Genomic DNA, 15022 nt, shown 5'->3' with positions numbered 1-15022 from the left:
ATTTTCTTTCCTTTGTTTCTTTCCTTTTCTTCCTTCCTTCCTTCCTTCCTTCCTTTCTTCTTTCTTTCTTTCTTTCTTTCTTTCTTCCTTCCTTCCTTCCTTCCTTCCTTCCTTCCTTCCTTTCTTTCTTTTTTTTGCTGCAAAAAGTTTTATTGTTTCATTTGGTCCAATGCATGGGAGAGGACTTCAGGGTGGTTAAAAGAATGGCTAGTGGTTTCAGGGAGAGGCTCAGGTAAAAGCCAGACACCAGGGGAATGCAGAGGGGCCCCTCAAAGGCCTCTGGGCTCCAAAGGCTCCAAGTCGTGCTTGAGGGTGAGCCTTTCATAGAGATACTTGCCCAGCCCAGTCTGGGGGCCGGCCAGCCTGCAGAGGTCAGTCAGATGTTGCCCATCTTCTTCATGAGTTTCACTTGTTCATCCAGGAAATGTTTCTCCAGGAAGTCACAGAGATGAGGGTCTGCATGGGCAGAACCCAGGGCATGCAGCTCCAAAACGGCTGGTTCAGGTTCCTCTCCAAGGCCAGGGCGGCTTCCATGGCATCCTGAGTTTTGCCCCACCCACTCATCTTGGGAAGGCTTCAGCACATCCTGGAAGAGAAGGCGGCCACCGAGCTCATTTTGCAACTTTAAGAGATGCTCAGAGCCCTCAAGCTTCTTCTCCGCCAACTCAGGGAAGAAGTGGCCCTCGCTCTCCAGAGCCACATCATCACAGTTGAAATAGAAGCCCAGAGAGAGGTAGGTGTGGGGGGCCCGCAGATGCAGGTTGGCCAGGCGGTTGACCACAGCCTCCACCTCAGTGGAATAATTCTGACAAATTTGGGAGCACACGGTTGTTCAGCAATAAAGAGTTAAGGTAGAAAAAAACACCTGGTGTGTTGGCTGGTCTCAGAGGTGGTTCTAAAGGTGGTGGTGACTGGATAAGACGCAGGAGAGTGGCCGGAGGCTGGAAGAAGGGGTGTCCCTCGGTCTGTTCTGTCCAAACACTATTGAAGCAAGAGACAGATCTGGGACTGCTGAGGGCACTCCAGGATATTTTCTTGAAAAAAACATTTTCTTAAATGTTTCCCTCCCCACCATTTTCTCCCCTTTACACTAGAATTCTTATTTTTCAGCTACTGTATCTTCTGATCTGACCCTCCATTTAAAAAATCTCTCCTCTCTCATTTTCCATCTCCTTATCTTTTGGCTGTACTTTCTGGGAGATTTACTCGATTTTATCTTCCTAGCCCCTGTATGGATCTTTCATTCCTGCTCACAGGTTTGTGTAAATTTCCAAGAGCACTTTAATTGTTGTTTGTTTCCTGAATATTACTTTTTAATAAGCTTCTTGTCTAATTCAGTGAATCAAAATCTTCACTTGCCTCTCTAAGGTAATTATTATCAATAGACCAGAGGCCCCAGTGCACGAAATTCGTGCACAGGTAGGGTCCCTAGGCCTGGCCAGGGATCAGGGCCAATCAGGTTCCCTGCTTCCCCACCTCCCCACCTCCTCCTTCCCTTGCTCCCCACCGCCCCACCACTGCTGCGGGTAGTCCGCCATGCTCCACACCTCCCCCTGGTGGTCAGCACACATCATAGTGAACAATCGAACTCCTGGTCTCCCTGTCGAACTCCCGAGGGGACACTTTGCATATTAGCCTTTTATATATATAGATATCTGAATGCTTTCTTTTTCTTGTATAGTCTCTTCCCCTCACATTGCTTTTCCCCATGTATTTTAGTCTGTCTCCGGGATAGAGGCATTCCTTACATGTTTGGTGATCCTTGTCTGTCTGCTTTTGTCTCACCAATTCTGGGCCTTAATATAGGGTGATTTTGCTAGATTGCTTAGGTGGATCCCTTGTTATCAGAGGTTTGTGCCTTCCTCTTGGACTGCTCCAATTTCCTGGACAAGAATCTGCAGTCTCCTGGCTTAACAGCAATCACCAGAGTCCATGTGGAGAGGAAGGCTGGAAGTCTCCACGTCCTCTAAGTAGACAAACACTGTTTGAAGTATAGTGCCCTTGGTTTCCACTGGACTTGGACTCTCTTAGTCCAGAGATCCTGTGCTGTTCAATACAGTAGCCTCCAGCCACATGGGACTCTTAGTGCTTAACATGTGCCTACTATAACTTGGGGACTACATTTTTAATTTTAATAAATGTACTTTAAAAATGCCTACTTTGATATTGGGAAACATTAACATATTTTAGAACAATTTGAACTTTTTAAACTGTAGATTTTATGAAATCTAAACACAGATCAAGTATTTCTGATGAAAACTTAGTGTCCAAATTGATGTGAGTATAAAATACACAGTTTTTTGAAAAATAAAAATGTAAAAGAGTTCACTAATAATTTTTTATAATGATATTTTGGATATATTGAGTTAAATTAGCTATATTTCTTTTTACTTTTTAAAGGTGAGAATACTAGAAAATTTTAAATTATGTATGTGGCTCACACTATTTCTATGGGCAACGCTATCCTAGAGGTTAGAGATGATGCTCTAGTGGGAAGGGGCAGTCATCCAGCGTGGGACTGTGTCTCTAACTGCTCTGAAGATAGACATTCACTCAGTGTTCGCACCTGAGCCCCTGTCCCCCTCACTTGGAGAAGTCCCAGTGCTGCCTGGGCCTGGACCTATGGGCTTATATGGTACAGTTCAAGTGGTACTTGGTTTTGCTCATTGCCTGGCTAGAATCGAGTTCCCTTGTCCATTATCAACTAGTTGTCTGCTTTCAGTTTCCAAAAATGTATTGCTATTGATTCTTTATTCTCTTTTGTCTTTGGGGTTTATACTGTAAAAAAATCATTTACTGTTGTTTTAGTGGGGTTTTAAGAGGGAGCATAGATAAAAATGCATGCACATATTCAATTCACCATCTTAGACTGAAAATCCTAAATATCTTTTGATTTTTGTCTCTTGACCCATTCCACTTTTTGTCCCCCTCATTTCTTAGGAGGAAGATTGGTTAGTCTTCTATCAGCTGACCCTTCTTCCAACCTCTCCCCAGGCAAAGTTCTTTTCTAGGTTGTAAATCTGATTATGCTGCTGCTCTGTTTAAAACCCTCCAACAGCTTCCAACACACAAACAAAACCACTGAAGCTCTTTAGGCCGACAAAGAAATATTCCCCAAGAACTGACCTCTGTGTACCTCCCTGCCTTATCTGCTACCACTCTGCTCTCCAGATCTCATTATTCATCATCCTTGTGATAGAGTTCCTCACATACAACATCCACTTTAATACGCCTCTTCTTCCCCCCTGCCATTTCCTCTTCCTCCCACCTGCTCCACTTGGCCAACTCCCCCATCCTTGGTAGCACAGCTCAGCAAGCCTTCTGCAAACCTTGCCTTTGGTGGTGGTGGGCGAGGGGATGGGGCCTAGACTGGGTGCTCCATCTACTATAACAACAACAGGAAGGGCGAGCACGTACAGCAGGTAGCAGGCACTCTTTCCGGGGATTTACACACTTTAGCTCATTTTCATTATCCTCACTTTCTAAATGAGAAAAGGGCGGCACAGACGGTTCAGTGACTTTCCCAATTGAGTCAAAGAGCTGGGAACGAAACTCTAGAGTTTCCTGTGTATGTCAAAGGCCCTTGTGCTTTCATCATGCCGTCGTCGCTGGAGTACCAGTCCGGCACCCCCGTTAGACCTGGAGCTGCCTGAGACTGGCCTTTTCTTTTCTTCTTTTTTAAAATCTCTGTATCATAAATGCCTGACACAGGGCCTGGCATACAGTAGGTGTTTAAAATGTATTTGTTGAACAGACCTGCTGTCTTCTATTCATCTTATTGTGGGTCCCCCCCCATTTCCCTTCTGTGCACACTGTAGTCCTTGGCCAAGGCTTTTGGCCTGATTCCTTTTCATGTTAGTTATTCAGAAAACCATGCTTATCAGTTCTACTTGATAGTGGGAGAGAAGAAGGACCTATGAGCAGCTTTCCCGGCATTTACTTAAACATATTTTGCATACTTTTAAAATGGTATTATTATTTATTTATTTTTTAAAATGCACTGGTTTAAATGATCACAGAGGTTTAAATGATGTGGAAAATTCTAATGATGCTCCTTTGATGAAAAGATTTTTCTCTCTAGACTTAGCATAATCTCCCTTTGAATTATGCCAAAAAATCTTAAAACCTTTATTTTTAATAAAGATTCTTAAAATCTTTATTTTTTTCTCACTGCAGTTCTCCTCCTTTGGATGCCATGCCAGTGAACCGAGGGAAAGAAAGAGCCTTTTGCCTGTGTGATGGGGTGGCTCTGCAAAGGGCAGCCTGGTGCAGAAGCTCCCAGTGCCTGTGGGCTGGGGAGCTGGGGACCTGGAATTGAGCTGCCGATCATGCACGAGGCACAGTCTGGTGAAAGCTGTCTTGGCCACAGAAGGTAGTCCTGGGGAGGCCAACAGGGTGGGCAGGTTCACTTGGAAGTGGTCCTAGCCCTGGATGTTGATGGAGGAATCAATATCCTTTAGGAGGCGATGCTTGGACCGGGACAGGATTGAAAGCTGCTTTTGCATAGCAAAATAGATAGAATTAAGAATTTAATAGTCCATATAAAAATATGGGGGCGCTGACTCAAACTTTGATCACCCCATCTAAATAGCACCCTCCATTATTCCTATCCCATGAACTATGTTTTCTTCCTAGCCCTTCTGAATAAATGATGGAGGAGTCAAAGCCTCTCACTATTCCTGCCCCTGTGGCACACTTGGCAGTGCCACTAGACAGCTGGCACTGCTGGAGGGGGAGCAGGATAGAGCACTGCTTATACTCATGGGCTCTGAAGCCAGACAGGTCTGGGTTCAAGGCCTGGCCCTGCCACATATTAGCTGGGCGACACTGAGGGCTCTACTCTTGGCTTCTTGGTTTCCTCATCCAGGAAATGTGAACAACACCCGTCTCTCGGGGTTGTTTGCAGGATTAAATGAGATTCTAATGCATGTAAAACGTTCAGCAGAGGACCTGACGTATAGTACGTATTTGTTATGTGTATGATAGATGCTGTTATTATGATAAATGTTCGTTATTATTATCCAGATGTTCTCAGGGACCTCAGGCAGTACCAGGAGACCATGGGGAGCCCCAAGGAACATGATCACCCTGGGGAGGGGGGGAGTGGCTGCAGGAACGTGGTGGGTGTCCCTCAGGGTTGGGCTCAGTGCTGGAGAGAGGCTGGGATACTTCTCAGAGAATACGGCAGGCTGTGGGGTGAGGATTGAGAGAGGAGCCTCTGGATAAGGGATTCAGAGGTCTGTGAACTGGGCTTAGAGGCGTCCTTCCTCAAGGCTCATCTGCTACATATGTCTCATCAGGTCTGGGGCAAGAGAACTTCCAGCCTCAGGATGGCGGAGCTAAAATTACAGGGACCCACCCTGGTGGGACGGAGTGGGACCCCTTGCATTTAGGCTCACTCAGCAGTGTAGCAGCAGCAGGAAATAGGCCAGCACCTCTTCCTCTGCTCTGCAGACTCTGGTAGTTGAGGGCCCCTCACCTACTCTTCCAGATGAGGTGGCCACCATGCATGATGGGGGGAGGGGCAGTGCACACTGGATGTGGGGGAGGGACAGTGATCAGGCAGAGCTAGGCAACTTCACCTCAGAGAGGCAGCCAGACATGGAGGCTGTCACGTCCAGGAAGAGGTGGGGACTACCAGGAGGAGAGGGCTGGTCAGCCTCAGGAAGCCCCATTTGGGAGCCACAGAGGCAAAGGTCCCACAGGGCTTTGCTCAGGGGGAGGGAGCAGGGCCAGGCCTGCAGCTGAGGCTGGTGCCCTTGCAGGTCATGCCTCTTGGGGACAAGACCTCAGACCTTCCTGCCACCCTGCCCTGACTGCATGCTCACTAAGCACCCGCTGGCAGTTTGGCTTTGTAAGAGGCTGTCGCCAGGGACACAGAGCCCAGTCAGGCCCACAAATGGCGCAGGCCGCTGGGCACCCAGAGCGCTCACTGCCAATCAGTACACTGACAGGTGGCTGAGGCGTCAGTCCTCTGTGAGTGTCTGAATCAGGTTTCCCGAGTCCTCTTCCTCTGTGGACAAAACCCTGTTTCTAGGCCTGTGAGGTTGGGGGCCAATCCGTGGTCTGGGAACTTTGCTAAAGTAGTGACGGTCCCAGGAGGCTGTCGGGGAACAACCAGCATCCTTGCTCCAGTGAAGCCCACCCTCACCCCGTCCCTCAGATGGCTGCCATATGTGTCCGTGAATGAGTGCATGTATGTGAATGTGTGTGTGTGTGTGCACGTGTGCCTGTGTGTGCACACATCCCCATTCAGGAGGGGGATGTAGGATGGAGCACCGGAGCCTATACCGGTCCCTTTTCCCACACACCTCTTCTAGCCCCCAGAGAACCACTGTGTGTTAGAGGCCACATATGAGGCCTTAGCCTGGGAGTTAATAACCTGGAAGTAGGAAGAGCGGTAATTCCCAGCTTTCTTATAGCGTCCTGGGAACTGGCCTAGGCAATGAAGTCAAACAGACCTGGCTTATAAACTGGATGCACTATTTTCTAGAGACATGCTTTCGGGCGAGCTTCCTAGACACGCTGAGCCTCAGTGTCCAGATGGGGAGACTAATGCTGCCCTCACACGACTGACACGAGGATTAAATGGGTGATGTATGTGCAGCCATCTGGTCTAGAACCGCAACCAGGCTCACAGGAAGAAGGGGTGAGTGGTAGCCTGTCTTGTTTGCTGAATTCTGAATGGCATCCTACCTGGGGTACTGAAGAAACAAATGTAGCTGCATGCTTGGTTTAGCAGATTTCACTTCTTGTTCTCCCCAAGAGCTCAGGTTGGTAACTACGAAAGGCTGCTGTGTGGTGGGAGGGAACAAAATAATACACGTGAATATCTATTATAAGACATGTTCTGATTTCAGGAAATTGTGCACCTAAAATTAAGAAAATGCTATATTACTCTTAATAGCTTATACCAATGGAGTGCTTGATTCCTTGCATAAATGACCAGACTGAACCTTTACAATGTCTCTATAAGAGTGGCACTATTAGGATCCTCACTTGGCCAATGAGAAAAATGAAGCTCAGAAAGGTTAAGTAACTTTCCCAAGGCCACACAGCTGGTAAGTGATAGAATCAGAACCTAGAAACACTTGCTGATGCCAGTGTATTTGTTCTTAATCCTTCTGCGTTATCGCCACTACAAGTTAGGGTACCACGTTCAGCACTGGAATGGCCACCCACAGTCATTATACATTTCTAAGCCCACTTCTCCTGTTAGGGGCACATATTATTCCATTAATATAGCCATTACTTTTTAAAATAAGATTTCCTTTGTTTTTTTTTTTTTTGCCCTTGCCAGTTTGGCTCAGTGGATAGAGCATTGGCCTGTGGACTGAAGGGTCCTGGGTTTGATTCCGGTCAAGGGCACATGACCAGATTGCAGGCTTGATCCCCCAGTAGGGGGCGTGCAGGAGGCAGCCGATCAATGTTTCTCTCTCATCATTGATGTTTCTCTCTCTCTCTCCCTTTCCCTTCCTCTCTGAAGTCAATACAAATATATTTTAAAAAAGATTTTCTTTGTTTTTAATACAATGTACTTTCTGGAAAGAACCTATTAACCATGTATATTTTAATGTGTATTCAAGTTACAGAATTTTATAATCCAGTGGTTCTCAACCTTCTGGCCTTTTAAATACAGTTCCTCATGTTGTGACCCCCAACCATAAAATTATTTTTGTTGCTACTTCATAACTGTAATTTTGCTACTGTTATGAATCGTAATGTAAATATCTGATATGCAGGATGGTCTTAGGCGACCCCTGTGAAAGGGTCGTTCAACCCCCAAAGGGGTCGTGACCCACAGGTTGAGAACCACTGCTATAATCTTACAGTGACAAGGGGCCTTAAATAGTATTTAGCTTTACTTCCCACCAAACACAGAATTTCCTAAGTGGTGCCTCTAACATGACCACCCAGACTGTCCACTAGCACCTCGCCGGGCAGGGAGCTCACTGCCTACCCTGTCTCTATACCCGCAGAGCTCTCATTGCTCGATTCTGTTGGGCTGAAGTCTGCTTCTCTGCAGCTTTGGGCCAGCAATCCTTACTCTTCTCTCTGGAGCGACTACAAAGAAATCTGCTCCCCCTTTTCCATGACAACCTTTCAGACATGCGTGATCTCTTCTATCCCTTCTCTTTTCCAGGCCGAATGCCCCATTTTCTGGATGTATTCCCCAGATGACAAGTTTTGGATTCTCTCACTGTACAGCCCTCTGGGTCTTCGTACAAGCTTCAATTTAAAAAATACAGAAGGACCAGCAGGGTCCTTCTCCTGGGGCATTTAAAGTCAAGCCTGACCTCCCCTTGTTGGAGTAGAGAGTCTTTGTTCCCTGGAAAAGAAATTTCAGACACTGAATTCCAGCTGGAAGAGGCACTATGAACAGTGCTGTGCCACGTATGCATGACCACCCACCACACAATTTACATGCTTTTTAACCTGTTGGGGACAATCAGCATGTCACTCAGGTCTTCCCTGTTAGGCTGTAAGTTTATCTAAAGTGGGCATCACTGTTGATCATTCCTGGGTCCTTCCTAAGAGCCTGCTGTGTTGGTCTGCCTCCCTTCCACTGCCAACACATCCAGCTGATTTATGGACTCACTGGGGCCTGAGAAGTCATTTTCCGCTCTGGCGCATCTCAGAATCCAGCTGTGTCCAGGTGGAGCCAGCCCTCTGCTTGCCTTATTTCTCCTTGAACACGGACCTTGGTCTCATGGCTTGCCCGTGCATCACAGGATAAATTTCACGTTGGAGCTCCGCTCTGTTCCACTGGGGAGAAACCAGATTCCATATGGAATGGTACATCCCAATCTGCAAAGAGCCCTGGAGTCCCCCTGCCCCTATCCTTCTTCTTATATTTATCTGCCAAAGCTCAGGTAATGACAATCTCCCAGGCACAGGCATATTCCAGGCCTGCAATCCCAGGGCTGGAGAAGGGGGTGATATATCAAACAGATGTTTCCAATTGTAAATTCACCCAGCCTCTTGTCTCCTCTGCCCCTCCCGGCCCCTCCCTCGCCCTCCTTCCTCTTCCCTGAAGTTGACTATGAATCAAATGTCTCTTCTTAAAATTATAATCACCAAAATAAGGTGGTGATTGAAGGAATTCTGAAATACCAAATAATCAGCCGAACACTTCAATTTAATGGCAGCAATAAGTCAAGTGCCTCCACGCTCATCTCGGGAGGAAGAAGCACGTCGGTCCTGGTTGTTTGGAAATGACAAATGCTCTTTTGTGAGTTGTAACAAATCAATTATCCGCATGTTGGAAACTGAGCAACTCCTTTTTAAGATATACTTTTATGGGTACATTAAAAACAACATCCCAGGGAAGAAGGTACCAGAGCTCTTTAGTTTTTTTCTGGCATAAGAAAATGGGGGAAATACTAGCTCTGAGCAGAAAGCTGTCCGCGAGGACATCCATCAGCAATGCAGGTGCCCCCGTGTCTTCGGAAGGTGCACACGAGTGCTCAGGGTCTGTTTTTCATCCAGTCTGAGCGGGTAAAAAGGAATCTGCCTCTACCTGCGCTGGCATTTTCAATCGAATTTGCTGGCTCCCCAAAGAGCCCTGTGGGGGCATTCAATCCTCAAGCTCTCCTTGGGCACATTTGTCTGCCTTGTATTGCTCATTTCAAGGAGAATTTCTTGTTTCTTCCGCTGAGAAAGAAGTCTCGCCTCAGCAGCTGGCCCTGAGATTGGAACCTGTGTTATCTCGTTATGCATGGCCCCATCTGTTGGGGTCCTCCAGAAAGGCTTGTGCCCTCGCCTGGTTCTATTTCCCTCTCCTCCTGCCTTGCATTCATTTGCCACACAAGGAATTACAAGGGCATTTGCTGTAACCTCTCCTGTCAAGGCAGGCGGGGGCTCAAAGCCATCCCAGGCTTTCTCCCAGCCCGTGAGCTTGTCAGTTTCAAAGGCCTTGAGGAAGAAGGTCACGCCATCACAATGCCAAATGTCACTGTTGTCCCGTTGCATGGGGCTTCAGCCACATCTGGGGCAGTGGGTGCTATTGTGGGCAATACCCTGCAAAGGGGAGCTTCACAAACTGGAAACCGTCCTGCGGGTGGGTGAGCAGAGGGTGGATGGTGTCACTACTGTCCTGTGAAGAATGACCAAGGATGACTAAGAATGGCTATGAATGCTTTGAGTAGAGAAGAAAAGACTCACTGCGTGGGGGTTGATGGATAGCTGATGCTGGGAGTAAGCACCCTGTCCACTGCTGACAGTAGTAGGCAGCGGGGGACTGGGTGGTAGGTAGCAGGTCCCTAGGCCTTGCATCTCAGGCTTGGATAACACTGTCCCTCTGAATAGTGCTGAAACCTTTGCTGGCCCCTGGCCTGCAGTGCAGCTGTTGTTTTGCTCTAGGGTTTCTTTGCCCTGCTGTCCGCTGTCCTGCCTGGCCTGCTCGCTGCCTGTTCCCTCTAGCCTAGCCCCTCTGCTTGGCTTCTCTTAGGAGTCTTCCTGCCCTTCCACCTTCTTTCCTTCTTCCTAAATCCTAACTTGTCTCAATAACTTTCTTTCCTTTGTATTCCACCCTCACCCTTTTTCCAATGCACAGCCTACCTGGGTTGGTTGCTCTGTAGATGACTCTTTTATGACCCATTCATTGGAACTTTCATTCAACAATTATTCTGAATCCTTTCTATGTGTTCAATAACTTACACTTATGTGATGGTAATTTTCTGTGTCAATTTGTCTGGGCTGAGAGCTGCCCAGATAGCTGGTAAAAGGTTATTTCTGGGTGTGTCTGTCTTTCTAGCATTTGGATCTGTAGACTGAGGAAAGGAGATCAATCTCACCAATGAGGGTGGGCATCACCCACTCTCCCGAGGGCCTGAATAGAATAAAAAGGAGGAGGAAGGCTGAAGTTGCTCTTTGCTTGAGCGTAGACACCCTTCTTCCCCGACCCTGTTCATTGGCACTCCTGGTTCTCAGGCCTTCCGACTTGGACCTGGAGTTACACCATTGGCCCCATAATTCTCAGGCCTTTGGGCTTGGACTGACTTATATCACCCATTTTCCTTGTTATTCAGCTTGCAGACTGTGGAGCATGGGATTTCTCAACCTCTATAATCATGTGAGCTAATTCTTATACAAATCTACCTGTACCTGCACCCGAATCTGTATCTATACCTGTACCTGTACCTGTACCTGTACCTGTATCCATATCTCTCCTGTTGGTTCTGTTTCTCTGGAGAATCCTCATTAACACAACATACAAACAGTTATACTTTGGGATGTTTGGACTGAAACCTGAAAAATGAAGAAACATTCAGATGTGATCCAGTAAGGGAACAGAATGTGCAAAAGCAGAAAAGAGCCTTGAATATTCCAGAAACCAAAGGAAAAAACACCCAGTACTCATTATTAATTATTTTTTTGGTCACAGAATGAATGCACGACAGGACCTTGCCCACCTAAGCACCTCGAACCCTACACTCCCCTCTGGCCGAGAAGCTCGTCCTCGGATGGCCGCGTGGCTGGTTCCTTCCCGTGTCCACATCTCTGCTTAGTTGTCACCTCCTCCAAGAGGCCTTCTTTGACCACCCGTTCACACTCACTCTCCCTTATCCCACTTGGTGTATCTATATATTTATTTTGTAGCACCTGTCACTAAATGGAATATTGTTTATTTGATTACTTTTTGATAGATGGTCTCCCCCCATTAGAATGAAAATTCCACAAATACAAACCCTGAACTAATAAGCTGTCATATTCCCAGCACCTGACAAACAGCAGGCACTTAATAAATGTTTTGTGAGTGGATGATGAATGATGGGCTAGAGAAACAGAACATTTGTAAGGAAATGTATTTCCATTATAATCAGGCACCCAGAGGACAAATGCTAAAAGGGAAGAGGAGGACGTGTTAGGGACCCATGCCAGGACATTATTAAAGAGGTAGGAAGACGTGTAATGAGCATATTTATTACATGAATGTAAAGGCCAGTACTTAAGCTCCCTTGCTCTTAAGTAGGCTAACATTTCTGTTGTTTGAATTTGCTTAGCAACTCCTGTCACCTTTATGATAAAGAAATACAGACACATTTCTGTAACATGTGTTCTTAATATGTAAGCTGCTGCCAAGCCCCCAGTGAGGCAGTGTTTACCACTGGTTGAAACAGATGCTCTGTAGTGAAAGGCTCTACCTTACCTTCCATGGCTGTGCCTTTCCAAGGGATCACGTCTGGTGGCTTAATGCTAGCACAGTCACAAGGGGGTGAAAAGGAAAGCCGACCTGAACGTAGGCTATTCATAGTTCTTTGTTGAGCCTTTGAGTAGCAGTCACTCATGTACTCCCTTCTGCTTTTCTAGCATGATATTCTAGTTACTATTTATAAAACAGTCCCATTGTCAAATCTCAACATAAAACAAAACAAAAAACAAAAAGATCCTTGTACTTGGAGAACAAAACAGGTTGGACGGTGGAATGGCTCCCTGGGTAGATGCTTAGATGCTGGAAATGATGGGGAGAGCGAAGTGGGGATGATACTTGATGTATGGCCTAGATGACGGGTAGACGTTTGTATAAATCAGAGTTCAATCAGAGAAGCAGAACCATTAGGAGAGCTATTTTTCTATATCTATCTATCTATCATCTATAGATATAGATTTATTGTAGGGGTTTGACATTTGCAATGTGGGAGCTGGTCAACAGTTGTGTAAGGCTGTTACTTTGTGTCTGCGGGGCAGGCAGGCAGGAGAGGAGGATGGATGTGATACTGGGAATGCAAGACAAAAGGGAATCTGCAAGGATGAGCCAGAACTCACGAGACTGCCCTAGAACCTCTGTTGACCTCTCACCTCCTTTATGCTTTCACTGCAGGAGAGACTGGTTACCTTCATCACAGAGCTAATCTGCACCTGGCCCAGCAGCATGAGGCACTGCAGGGAGTGATCCTGTAGGAGCCAGAGGAGCTGCCGCCTGGCTGTTGCCTCACACCGTGAGGAGGCCAACAGATAAGTGGCAACAGCACCTGTCGCCCTGCAGCAGCTTTCTGAGAGCAAGACAAAAATGGTCTCTGCTTTACTGTCCCCTTCCAAGTCTCAGCTAAAACGTCTCTTATAGCCCAGGGAAAGGAATTATGGGAAACAAAGGTCCTGCCTAGCCACATTGACAAATCCCCTCCCTGTGGGGACTGACGAATCCTTGCACGATGCCAATGAAGTCATGGCTGTGGATGAGATGACTCGGGGATTGTGTTGAGCCACAAAATATCAGCACCGAAAGGATGAGCGGAGGATTGGAACCTACTGTGGAGCAAGAGAAGGAGCAATCAGAGAGGCAGGGGAGAACCTGTGGGAGGCAGGGCTGAGTTTCTGGGTATAAATATTTGTGAGAGTGTGGTCCTGTACATAATAATGATGACAATGAGGATGGTGATAACTAGGCATGATACTGAATTTAATGGCTGGTAACTATGGCACTGACCAATCAGAACGGATGCTGGACTGTGAGGAGGTCCCAAGGGCCCCGGGGGAAGGCCATCAGACCACCATGTGGTGATGGTGGCGGTGGTGGTGGTGGACTTTGGGTGGACCGGGGTTGGTGAAGCAGATATTTAGCATCCTGCATGGGAGTTTTTCATATTTTGACAACTACTGTGTTGTCTTGGTGCTTATTAGCAGAATATCAGCCCTACTGGTAGCTAATTGAGTGCCTACTATATGCCACGTGCTCAGCTGAGCCCCGTAGTCTGTGTGATGGTGGTGCTCTCTCTCTGGGGCGCTTTGCCCCATCCTCACTGGCTCTGGGAGAGAATCTTAGATCCTGGCAGAGCAAGTTGTCAGGCCCACTGTCAGCAAACATCTGCTGCCACGGCGTGCACCGATTTCACAGGAGGATGTATTTGGGGGAGATTGTATAGGCCCTGCTCCATGTGGGGGAGAACAATTAAACACGCTGCAGCTGTTAATGAGGGCCATGCGGCTAATTAGGACAGCCTGCAGAGGAGCAGCTGCCCCGCACAGTGGTGGTTTGGAATGACAAAGGCGGCATCATCTAACTGTTGGAGTCCTGGGGTCTGTCTCTGTGAGAGAATTCTGAACTAATAGGAAAGATCCATGAAGACTCATGGATCATTAACTTTGGAAGTTCTTGGCTTGAGTGATCTGATGTGACTGTCCACACAGATCAAACAGCAGAAAATTCCCAATGTGCCATTTTGATCGGTGGTTTATGCAGATAGCTTCGGGTGCAATGCTTTCTGAAGGGACTGTGTACCAGAAGTAACCCAGAAGTCACCCGCTTTGGCTTTATCCTCTCCCCTGCAGCATGAGGAATATGGTTCTTTTTATTTTATTTTATTTGTTTAAATATGCATTTTAAATTGATTTCAGAGAGGAGGGGAGAGGGAGAGAGAGATAGAAACTACAATGATGAGAGGGAATCATTGATCAGCTGCCTCCTGCATGCTCCCTACTTAGGATTGAGCCTGCAACCCAGGCATGTGCCCTGACCGGGAATCAAACCACAACCTCCTGGTTCACAGGTCGATGCTCAACCACTGACCCACACCGGCAGGGCACAAAACTCTCATTTTTATTTTAACAGCTTCAAAAGAAAGACTGGCAGCTACTGTTTCAAACTCCCAAAACCACAAACTGAGACTTTTATGTTGTTGGTCAACAATGGGGTTTAGGCAAAGAAAAGAAGAAAAAAATGTTATTCCTTTTGTTTAATTATATCTGAAGTTACTACTAATAACTACAATTTCCAGTGATTACAGCCTCCAGTTATGTTTATAACTTCCCATGACTACCTCAAACATGTTTCCCAATTCTTGATGTGCACAGGCATTTCAGATGGGTAAAAACAGACCCGTCAAAACAATTGGACAGGAAGACAGTCCTTATCTCTTTTTATAGAAGGGCACGTGAGAAATTTGTCTCTTTAGTGGAGCATAATCCAGTTTGGTTTTACTGGGGACCTTGTCTCAGTCTGATTTGTAAGCAAACAGATTCTTTAACTACCTGGGTTGTAAATAATCTTTATCTTCCAGCTTCTCTTATCAGCCACGAAAAG

The 15022-nt window shown here is 46.7% G+C and overlaps 1 pseudogene; it reads right to left on the bottom strand.

Moving 5' to 3' along the window:
- Positions 1-302: 302 nt before the first annotated feature.
- LOC102442043 lies at positions 303-832 on the bottom strand (annotated as a pseudogene).
- Between the last annotated feature and the right edge of the window lie 14190 nt (positions 833-15022).

Source organism: Myotis lucifugus, unplaced genomic scaffold (genome assembly GCF_000147115.1).
Source record: "Myotis lucifugus unplaced genomic scaffold, Myoluc2.0 scaffold_2165, whole genome shotgun sequence".
Taxonomy (NCBI): domain Eukaryota; kingdom Metazoa; phylum Chordata; class Mammalia; order Chiroptera; family Vespertilionidae; genus Myotis; species Myotis lucifugus.
Note: the sequence above shows the minus strand (reverse complement) of the source record. Positions and strands in the feature narration are given on the sequence as shown.